The sequence below is a fragment of the Physeter macrocephalus genome, chromosome 15 (genome assembly GCF_002837175.3).
Source record: "Physeter macrocephalus isolate SW-GA chromosome 15, ASM283717v5, whole genome shotgun sequence".
NCBI classification, from domain to species: domain Eukaryota; kingdom Metazoa; phylum Chordata; class Mammalia; order Artiodactyla; family Physeteridae; genus Physeter; species Physeter macrocephalus.
Window position 1 is genome coordinate 53,620,578 of NC_041228.1, and position 10,622 is coordinate 53,631,199.

The window sequence follows — 10,622 nt, forward strand, 5'->3', positions numbered from 1 at the left end:
GAATGTTGGTGCATTTAATATTGTCCCAGAGGTCTCTGAGACTGTCCTCATTTCTTTTCATTCTTTTTTTCTTTATTCTGTTCTGTGGCAGTGATTTCCACCACTCTGTGTTCCAGCTCACTTATTCGTTCTTATGTCTCAGTTATTCTGCTATTGATTCCTTCTAGAGAATTTTTAATTTCATTTATTGTGTTGTTCATCATTGTTTGTTTGTTATTTAGTTCTTTTAGCTCCTTGTTAAGCATTTCTTGTATTTTCTCCATTCTCTTTCCAAAATTTGGATCATCTTTACTATCATTTTCTGAATTCTTTTTCAGGTAGACTGCCTATTTCCTCTCCATTTGTTTGGTCTGTTGGGTTTTTTCCTTTCTCCTTCATCTGCTGCATATTTCTCTGTCTTCTCATTTTGTTTAACTTACTGTGTTTGGGGTCTCCTTTTCACAGGCGGCAGGTTCATAGTTCCTGTTGTTTTTGGTGTCTGACCCCAGTGGGTGATGTTGATTCAGTGGTTTGTGTTGGTTTCCTGGTGGAGGGGACTGGTCCCTGTATTCTGTTGGGTGGGGCTGGATCTATTCCTTCTGGTGGGCAGGGCTGCATCTGGTGGTGTGTTTTGGGATGTCCTTGACCTTAGTACCACTGTAGGCAGCCTCTCTGTTAATGGGTGGGTTTGTGTTCCTGTCTTGTTAGTTGTTTGGTATGGGGCATCCAGCACTGGAACTTGCTGGTCATTGGGTGGAGCTGGGTCTTAGTGTTGACATGGAAATCTCTGGGAGAACTCTCACCAATTGATATTAGGTGGGGCTGCAATGTCTCTGGTGGGCCAGTGTCCTGGACTCGTCTCCCCTACCTCAGAGTCTGAGGCCTGACACACATCCAGAGCACCAAGACCCTGCCAGTCACTCAGCTCAGAAGAAAAGGAAGAAAAAACACACAAACCCACCCCCCAAAACCGAACAGATAGAACCCCAAACCAAAAGGTAAAAGCATAACTAAACAAACAAAATCACACAAAGAAACATACACATACACACTCACAAAAAGAGAAAAAAGGAAAAAAAATTAATATAAAACAATTATGAAATATAAAAAATTAAAAAAAAAGAGAGGGACCAAACCAATAAACAAATTCACCAATGATAAAAAGCACTAAAAACTAAGCTAAGATAAACATAAAAACCAGAAACAAACCAGAGGCAGAAAGCAAACTGCAAGTCTACAGTTGCTCCCAAAGTCCACTGCCTCAATTTTTGAGAACATTCTTTGTCTATGCAGGTATTCCACAGATGCAGGGTTCATCAAGTTGATTGTGGGGATTTAATCTGCTGCTCCTGGGGCTGCATGGAGAAATTTCCCTTTTTCTTCTTTGTTCACACAGCTCCTGGGGTTAAGCTTCAGTTTTGGCCCCATCTTTGCATGTAGGCTCCCCTCAGGCATCTGTTCCCTACCCAGACAGGATGGTGTTAAAGCAGCGGCTGATTATGGCTATCTTGCTCACTCAGGCCAGGGAGAGGGTGGGGTATGGTAGTTATAATTGGAATGCAGGGTGAGCCTGTGGCAGCAGAGGCTGACCTGACATTGCAACAGCCTGAGGTGTGCTGTGTGTTCTCCCAGGAAAGTTGTCTCTGGATCTCAGGACCCTGGCAATGGTGTGCTGCACAGGCTCCCAGGGAGGTGTAGGTAGTGACCTGTGCTTGCCCACAGGATTCTTGGTGGCAGCAGGGAAACTTTAGCATTTCATGCCTGTCTCTCTTGTCCAATCTGATAGCTGTGGCTCACACATGTCTCTGGAGTTCGCTTAGGTGGTGCTCTGCCTTCTGTGGATACACGGGGCAGGAATCCCCTCTCCTTGCGCAACCTGAAAAAATGGTCTCTTGCCTCTTTGCCAGGTCCAGACTTTTCCTTGACTCCCGCCTGGCTAGCTGTGGTGCATTGGCCCCTTCAGGCTGTCTTCATGCAGCCAACCCCAGTCCTCTCCGTGGGGTCTGACCTCCAAAGCCCAAGCCTCAGCTCCCAGCCCCCTCCTGCCCTGGTGGGTGAGCAGACAAGCATCTCAGGTTGGTGAGTGCTGGTTGACACCAATCCTCTGTGTGGGAATCTCTCCTCTTTGTCCTCTGCACCCCTGTTGTTGCGCTCTCCTCGGTGGCTCTGAAGCTTCTCCCCTGCCCAATCTCCATCCCTGCCAGTGAAGGGGCTCCCTAGTGTGTGGAAACTTTTCCTCCTTCACAGCTCACTCCCAGAGGTGTAGGTCCCATCCCTATTCTTTTGTTTCTATTTTTTCTTTTTTCTTTTGCTATACCCAGGTATGTGGGGATTTTCTTGCCTTTTGGGAAGTCTGAGGTCTTCTGCCAGCATTCAGTAGGTGTTCTGTAGGAGTTGTTCCACATGTAGATGTATTTTTGATGTATTTGTGGGGAGGAAGGTGATCTCCATGTCTTACTCCTCTGCCATCTTGAAGGTCTCCCCAATATTGAGCATCTTTTTATGTGCCTGTTGGCCATTTTGCATGTCCTGTTTGCAGAAATGTCTGTTCTGGTCTTTTGCCATTTTTTAATCAGGTTTTTTTTTAATGTGAATTGTATGATCTGTTTATATATTTTGGATATTAACCCTTTTTTGATCATATCATTTGCAAAATGTTCTCCTATTCAGTAGGCTGTCTTTTCCTTTTGTCAATGGTTTCCTTTGCTGAACAAAAGATTTTAAGTTTAATTAGTTCCTATTTATTTGTGTTTTTATTTCCTTTACTTTAGGAGATGTATCCAAAAATAAATATTGCTCTATTAATGTCAGAGTTTTCTGCTTAAGTTTTTCTCTAACAGTTTTATAGTTTCCAGTTTAGATTTAGGTCTTTAATCCAGTTTGAGTATATTTATGCATATGGTGTTATATAATGTTCTAATTTCATTCTTTTACATGTAACTGTCCAGTTTCCCCAGCACCACTTATTGAAGAGACTCTCTTTTCTCTATTATATATTTTTGCCTCTTTTGTCATAGATTAATTGACTCTAAGTGTGTGGGTCTATTTCTGGGCACTCTATACTGTTCTGTTGACCTATGTGTCTGTTTTAATTACAGTAGCTTTGTAGTATAGTCTGAAGTCAGAGAGCATGATTCCTCCAGCTCTATTTTTCTTTCTCAAGATTATTTTGGCTATATGGGGTCTTTTGTGTTTCCATATAAATTTTAGAATTACTTGATCTAGTTCTGTGAAAAATACCATCAGTATTTTGACAGAGATTGCATTGAATCTGGATTGTTTTGGGTAGTACTGTCATTTTAACAATATTAAGTCTTCCAATCCAGAAACACAATATATCTTTCCATCTGTTTGTGTCATTTTCAATTACTTTCATAAGTGTTTTACAGGTTTCCAAGTACAGGTCTTTTACCTCTTTAGTTAGATTTATTCTGAGGTATTTTATTTGTTTTTGATGCAATGGTAAATATGATTGCTCCTTAAACTCTCTTTCTGATAGTTTGTTATTAGTGTATAGAAATGCAACAGATTTCTGTATATTAATTTTGTATCCTGCAACTTTACTGAATTCATTGATAAGCTCTATTTTTTTCTGATGACATCATTAGGACTTTCTATGAATAATATCATGTCATCTGCAAACAGTGGCAGTTTTACTTCTTCCTTTCCAATTTGGATTTTTAAAATTTATTTTCCTTGTCAGATTGCTGTGTCTAAGACTTCCAATATTATATTCATTAAAAGTGGTTAGAGTGGGCTTCCTTGTTTTGTTCCTGATCTTAGAGGAAATGCTTTTAGCTTTTCACCACTGAGTATGATGTTAGCTGTGGGTTTGTCATATATGGCCTTTATTATGTTGAGGTATGTTTCCTATACACCCACTTTCTAGAGCACTTTTACCATAAATGGATGTTGAATTTTGTCAAAGGCTTTTCCTGTGTCTATTAAGATGATCATATGATTTTTATTTTTCAGTTTGTTAATGTTATGTATCACATTGACTGATTTGTGGATATTGAAAAATCTTTGCATGCCTGGGATAAATTCCACTTGGTCATACATATTCTTTTTTTTTTATAAGGAATTCTAACAGAAGATATGGTTTTATTTTACTATTTAATGAATTTACATGATTCAAGTTTTTCTTTGAAAGAATATGACAAAAATTAGATGGCTTTGCAAATACTTTGGAGTCATTTATATTGTCTTGCTGTGGACGTGGATCTTTTAAAGTACAATATAATATAGGCTTGAGTAAATAATTCAGACCTCACTGATAAGTATTAGAATGGAAAGTAAGAAGTTACTCTTGTCTCCTTTACCCATTAACTTAGTTCTACACCAAAGAGGTAACCATGTTAACAGTTTGGTGTGTATCCTTCTATAGTTTTTCTGTATGCACTGGTAAATATAGGTATAAATCAACATATAAAATATTATTATTGGTTAACTTTTTTTTTTTTTTTTTTTGTATGCGGGCCTCTCACTGTTGTGGCCTCTCCCGTTGTGGAGCACAGGCTCCGGACGCTCAGGCTCATTGGCCATGGCTCACGGGCCCAGCCGCTCCGCAGCATGTGGGATCTTCCAAGACCTGGGCACGAACCTGTGTGCCCTGCATCAGCAGGTGGACTCCCAACCACTGCGCCACCAGGGAAGCCCTTGGCTAACATTTTAAGTGCTTATTTTCTGCATCTCTCTGTCATATATTCCTCCAAGTCTTATGTTTGTTTTTCACATTTTTATGGCATCTTTTGCAATGAGGTTTTTTAAAGTTTTTGGGTAATAAATTATGTTACTTTTTACCTTTATGGCATCTGGTTTTATCTCTTCTTGTGTCATTAACTCTCACTGCCAAAGTTTCACTCTACTGGACTATAATAACAGGGATGGTGTCTGCTTTGTTTAAAGCTAATTTAAAGTCACCTAGCAAAAGTGCTAGAACATAAGGACTCAAAAAACATTCTGGACTGACTAACTCTATATTTCTACTAAATGAGTTTCACCAACTGAACTCATTTTAAATCCTACACCAAATCTCACTCTTTTAAATCGTATGGGGTCTTGAAATATTAAGAACACTTGAAATGATTAAGCAAAACCTCTGTAATTAAGGTAAGTTTTATTATCCATCATTTTGAAAATTATATCTTAATCCATATCAGAACAAACGTATCCTTCAGCCTTTGAAAGCTTGATCCTGTTCATAGAGAGCTTATTAGCCGAGTTCTTAAACTAGAGGCCAGATACCTATACAAGACTATTTGCAGCACAACTCTCATGTTGTGAAATAAAATTATTGTGTAAGGCTGATTTCATTTTCTTGCATTTGCTAATTTGTTAAGGAAACCCATAATTTTTTTTAATATAAGAGGATTAATAGCAAATGCTATTATTGAAACAGAATACAAAAAACAATGGCTATTATTTAAATATAATAGCTAATGACTTACAGAGTTAATTTTAACCTTTTTGAAACATGGCTGAATATCTTGATTCATTGCTATAATTATCCACTCCTCTTGAAGGTAAATGGTACCTTCACTATTCAAGGGTACATAGGGAATAGGGCTTGGAGTTGTTAATGAAACATGGGAAAAATTTCTCTACTGACTAGAAAATTTTCCCACCCATAGTCATTATCCTGAAATTTTTATTTTTTTGTTTTTAGATAGTTCAGTGAAGCATTCCCCATTCATAGCTATATTACTATTAAATGACTACCATGTGATGGCCTTCACACTTGGCAGGCTCCATATGCCAACTCATTAATCTTTACAACACACTTTAGTGAAAAGTCTTTCCATATCATTTGACATTTGAAGAAACTGATGTTTGAAGATATTAGGCAACTTGCCAAAAGTTACATAGTGAGGAAATGGCAGACCTAGAAGTGCAACTCAGCTCTGTTTCACTGTAAAATCCATGCTCTTTGCTTTATTGTCCTAGGAGTTTCAGTTCTCTCAGGAGAAGTGAACTTAGTTCTCTGCAGACCCAGAATCAAGACAGGGCCAGGGGTTCTGACATAGCTACTGGTATCACAGGTTTTGTAACGTCAACAGGGCTGATGGCATAGCAGGAGGCCCAGTGATTGGCAGAATCTTTTGTGGTGAATAACGTGAAGGGTCTCCACATCAATGCCATAAACTTGTAATCAAACTAAGAGAGCAAAAATCAAGACATATTTCCTGGGAAGTAATTTCTATTGGGAGTGTTTGATTGATTGAGTTTTACAACAAGTTATGGGCACATTTGAAAAAGAAAAATAATCTAAGCACTTGAGCCAATGCAGAAGCAGAGATTGTGAATAAAGATATTGGAAAGTGCTAGACTCTCACATGTTTTGAAATTGTGGATTTGGAAAAAACTTCCCTAAATCATCAAGATCCTGGAAACCCTAATATAGTTGTGTCACTTTTAGCCTTTGGAGAGAATGAAAAGCAATAGGATCATTCTTTAAGCCATGAGTATTGACTGACTCTCCACCTATTAAGCTCAGCCTTGTGCTAAGCTCTGGAGATGGAGTGGTGATTGAGATGGGCATGCGTCCGGCACTCATGGGACTACTGAGGTAAGCAGGGATAAAAGAAAATGATGATAACTGTAATAGAGCACCTACAGAGTTCTCTCAAGACACACCATATTTTCTCAGTCGTAAGATGCCTTTAAAATCAAAGGGTCTGATGTACCTACCATTGATTTAATAACATTCAATATTTTGGAAAATAGAAAAACTACTACTTTGAGTGTACATGTCATTTGGAAGAGTCTAGGGTTTAGAAATGTTTGAACATGTCTCAGAATTGAAGACATCAGGGAAGACTTTCATGAGAACTAATATTTAATTGGAGACCAGAAGGATGAGTAAAAGCTAAGGGGTCAAAGAATTGAAGGGGGAATGTGTCAGGCAGAAACAATAATTTAGGTAATGTTCCTGAGGTGAAAAGAGCAGAGTTCTTTGGGACTGAAGGACAGACAACTCCTAGGACTGATCATCCACAGCAGTTCCAGGTAGTGCTGACTAGCATGTGAGACCTCAGCAAGCTTGAAAATCATGACACGGATTTCAGACTCAATCCACCAAAAGTTTTAAGCAGAGGAATGACATGATTTAACATCTATTAAAATAGTTTGACTTCAGTGTGAAGGGAAAATTGGACTGGGACAAAAATCATTGTGGAGAGATATCAATTAGGATAGTATTACAGCTGTCCCTGAGAGACATGAGCGTACACCAGGTGAGTTGTAGGGATAGAGGAATTAGATATATCTAAAATACATGAAGGATTTTGAAAAAGTAAAGTAAGAAATCTCTGAGTGAAAGTTTTGTTAAACAATAGGTTCACCTGTAAGAATGTTTGAGAATCCCTCTCTAGTGAGTGCTTTACAAACCATGGCCTGTAGGTCACAGCTGGCCAGGCTAGTGTGCAGATCTCTGTAGATCTGTACATCTTTCAGTGAATATACACCCACACTTGTGAGTCAGCACTGTTTGAGTTGGTAGGAAAATAACCAAAATGCAGAAAATAAAGTCCTTGCTCTATTTTGATGATTTTTATAATGTAAATGTTGAGAAAAATAAAACTCTAATCAATTTTAGACTAAAATGGTTGCAAGTTTAAGAAGTAAGGGACTGAATAGGGAATGGAAAGAAAAAAATAGGATTTAAAGAGGTTAATGCAGGTGGTGGAGGCATTCTCCATGGGGAGAACACTCTGGGAAAATGAAGAAGAGTGGATAGGAACATAGTTTGTGTGTGACATTAAGTTGACATGAGTGAAGTAAAAGTTACATAACTGGTTGTAGGTCTTGTTACCACATTATGTAAGTGCTTTTACTCACATAATCACAAAAGCCTATCTATCTGTTCTGCTTCCTGAATAGTTCTCTTGTCCACCCTTTCTTCTGAAGTGCTTTTCCAAAGAGAGTATCTGCTAACAGTTTTCACGTGCTTAACATCCTTTAATGTTTCCTGCACTGACTGCAGGACGAAGACTATACTCCCTAATATGACTTATGAGACCCATGATCTGTTTCTTGCTTAACTCTCTGGCCTCATCTATTACTCCACGGTGCGTCTTTTTTACTATGAATGCTTTAGATGGAAGGGATTTCATTCCAAAGAATCTTTAGAAGGTTCAGGAATTGGTAGCACTATTTATTTTTGGCATTGGGATTATTTTCTGAAAGTCTGAATACGAAACAGCTAGACATCAAAAAAGCCTCTTTAACTTCTCAGTGCCAGGGAACTGCCTTTTATCTATTCTACATGAATAAATAAACAGAGTTTGGTATATCCAGATGCCAGAATATTACTTGACAATGAAGTAGAATGAAGTACTGTTACATGCTACAGCATGGATGAAACTTGAAAGCATTATGTTAAGTCAAAGAAACCAGTCACAAAAGACCACATATCATATGATTCCATTGATATGGAATGTGCTGAATAGGCAAATCTATAGAGATAGTGGATTAGTATTTTCCATGGGCTAAGGGTGGGTAGTGGGGGCAATAGGAATTAATTGCTAAAGCGTACAGGTTTTCTTTTGAGGAAGACAAATATGTTCTAAATTTAGATTGTGATGATGGATGCACAATTCTGTGAACATGGTAAAAACATTGAATTGTAATTTGTAGGTGGTTGAATATAAAAGTATTTAAACTATATCTCACTAAGGCTGTTATTAACAAAACAAAACAAAAAACTTGAGCATTTATTCTGTGGACAAGGTGAAGCAAAGTGTCTCTGAACTACGAAAAATAAGTTACAGTTGAGAGTAAGAAACCTTGTTGAAAATAAAGATTAGCTGAATATTCATATACTGAAGTCCAGTAATCTCCAGTCTTTTTCAGACATTTAGCTCTAAAAACATTGGAATTCAGCTGTGTGGTTTCCCAAGGTTGTCTCTCAGGAATCTGATCATTCCCAAAGGAAATACCTACAGGTAGGAACATCAGGGATTTCCCAAACACTGATCAACCTGATTACCTTACAGTGGAGACTAAAGTGAACAAGTTCCATTCATCCCACACATTGAAAACTTCTCACTGGCTTTCAATTAACACACTTATAAATATGAGTAGACAACTATGTGCCCCAAAGAGCTGAAAAAAAGCCTTAAAAAAGCACAGGAAAAAAAAAGCAAGCTAAACAAGAAATAGTTCATGCAAGGGTTAAAACAAACCAACAAAAATTATTATCACTGATATCTTTGGAGAAATCAGAAAATATGTTATGTTCATTAAATTCATACAGGAATTCAATTGAAAATAATTTTCAGAAATTAAAAACATGAAATGAAATGAAAAATTCATGAATAATAGTGAACAAAAAGTAGAGGAACTCTTCCATAACTCTTCCAGAAATTAAAAGAAAAAATACTCAGATAATATATAAAATTTAAGACACTTGGAGAATCCATCAAGAGGTTTCATATCTGAATCAAAGAAGCAGAGAAAATCATCACTGAAATAATTGAAGAAAGTATTCGAGACCTCAAGGGCAGTGAGGATAAATGCTTGTATACATGGCATTACTTAAGTAAAAAAGACGAAAAACAAGTTAGCGATAGGAAGATCAATGTTCAAAACTCATATTTCAGGTAAGTGATAACCATGAGCAGTGGATTCAGTGCATGAGAGAGAATGTCACGAGTTTGTGTTGGATGATGGGAAAGCAAGGGTAGGGTGTGGGGGGCGGGGGGGGGTGAGGTTGACGGTTCTGAAGAAGCAATGGAAATAAGATCAATTTGTCTTGATGGAGCTGAACCCCTGTCCTTGAGATAAGAGGAAATTTGGGGAAACAATGAAAAGAAAAACAAAACAAAAAGGGAGCCTTTATTTGAGAAAATTGCGGGGGAGCCATTATCATAAAGAGACAGCCAAATTTTTATTTAAGACAAGGTGGTGAAGGGAACTCTTGGGGGCTCCTTGGAAAGACTTGAGTAGAAGTAAAGGAAGTGGAGGACTGGGTGAGATTAGGTTATACGCTAAACATCACAGAAATATATGCTGAAATAGTAGTGGATGATTTGAAGAACCTAGAGCTTCTAGCAGCGATTTTGGTAAACTAAATTCTGAGCTATAATTTTGATAGTTTCTTAGAGAAGTGTGAGCAAACGGTTATTGTGGTGATATGGAATGTTTCATTCAGTTTTTTATAGGGTACCTAATCACAGAAATGTTGGCATGATTCTGCGGCACTAATGGGCCAGCTATGCCCTAAGACTCTGTGTAATATTGACCATATTTAAGGAAGCATAAGTCTAATAATTCTGCCTTTTGTCACTTTCTTCTCAACTATCACCTCCGTTTCCTCCCTTAGGAACATTGTCTGTAGTGAGAATATTAATTCCAGCTGTCTATTTTCTTCCTATATTCCAAAAACCTAAGTATAATACCATGCCAGTGATAAGAATTCAAGACATCGCTTTTGAAGAAATGGCATGCATAGAGATAGTATTTGGCAAGACTTCAAAATTTTATATAGAATTACAGAATTAGTTAGGATTTTGTGGTGTTTTCTATTCTAAATTTTCAAATAAGGGCTCCCATAACCCTAAAAAACATCAAATTATTTGGTTGGCAAGGAGGAAATAATGACCTCGAAGAAGAAGCATATGCCAGATAAAGGAAAACAAATG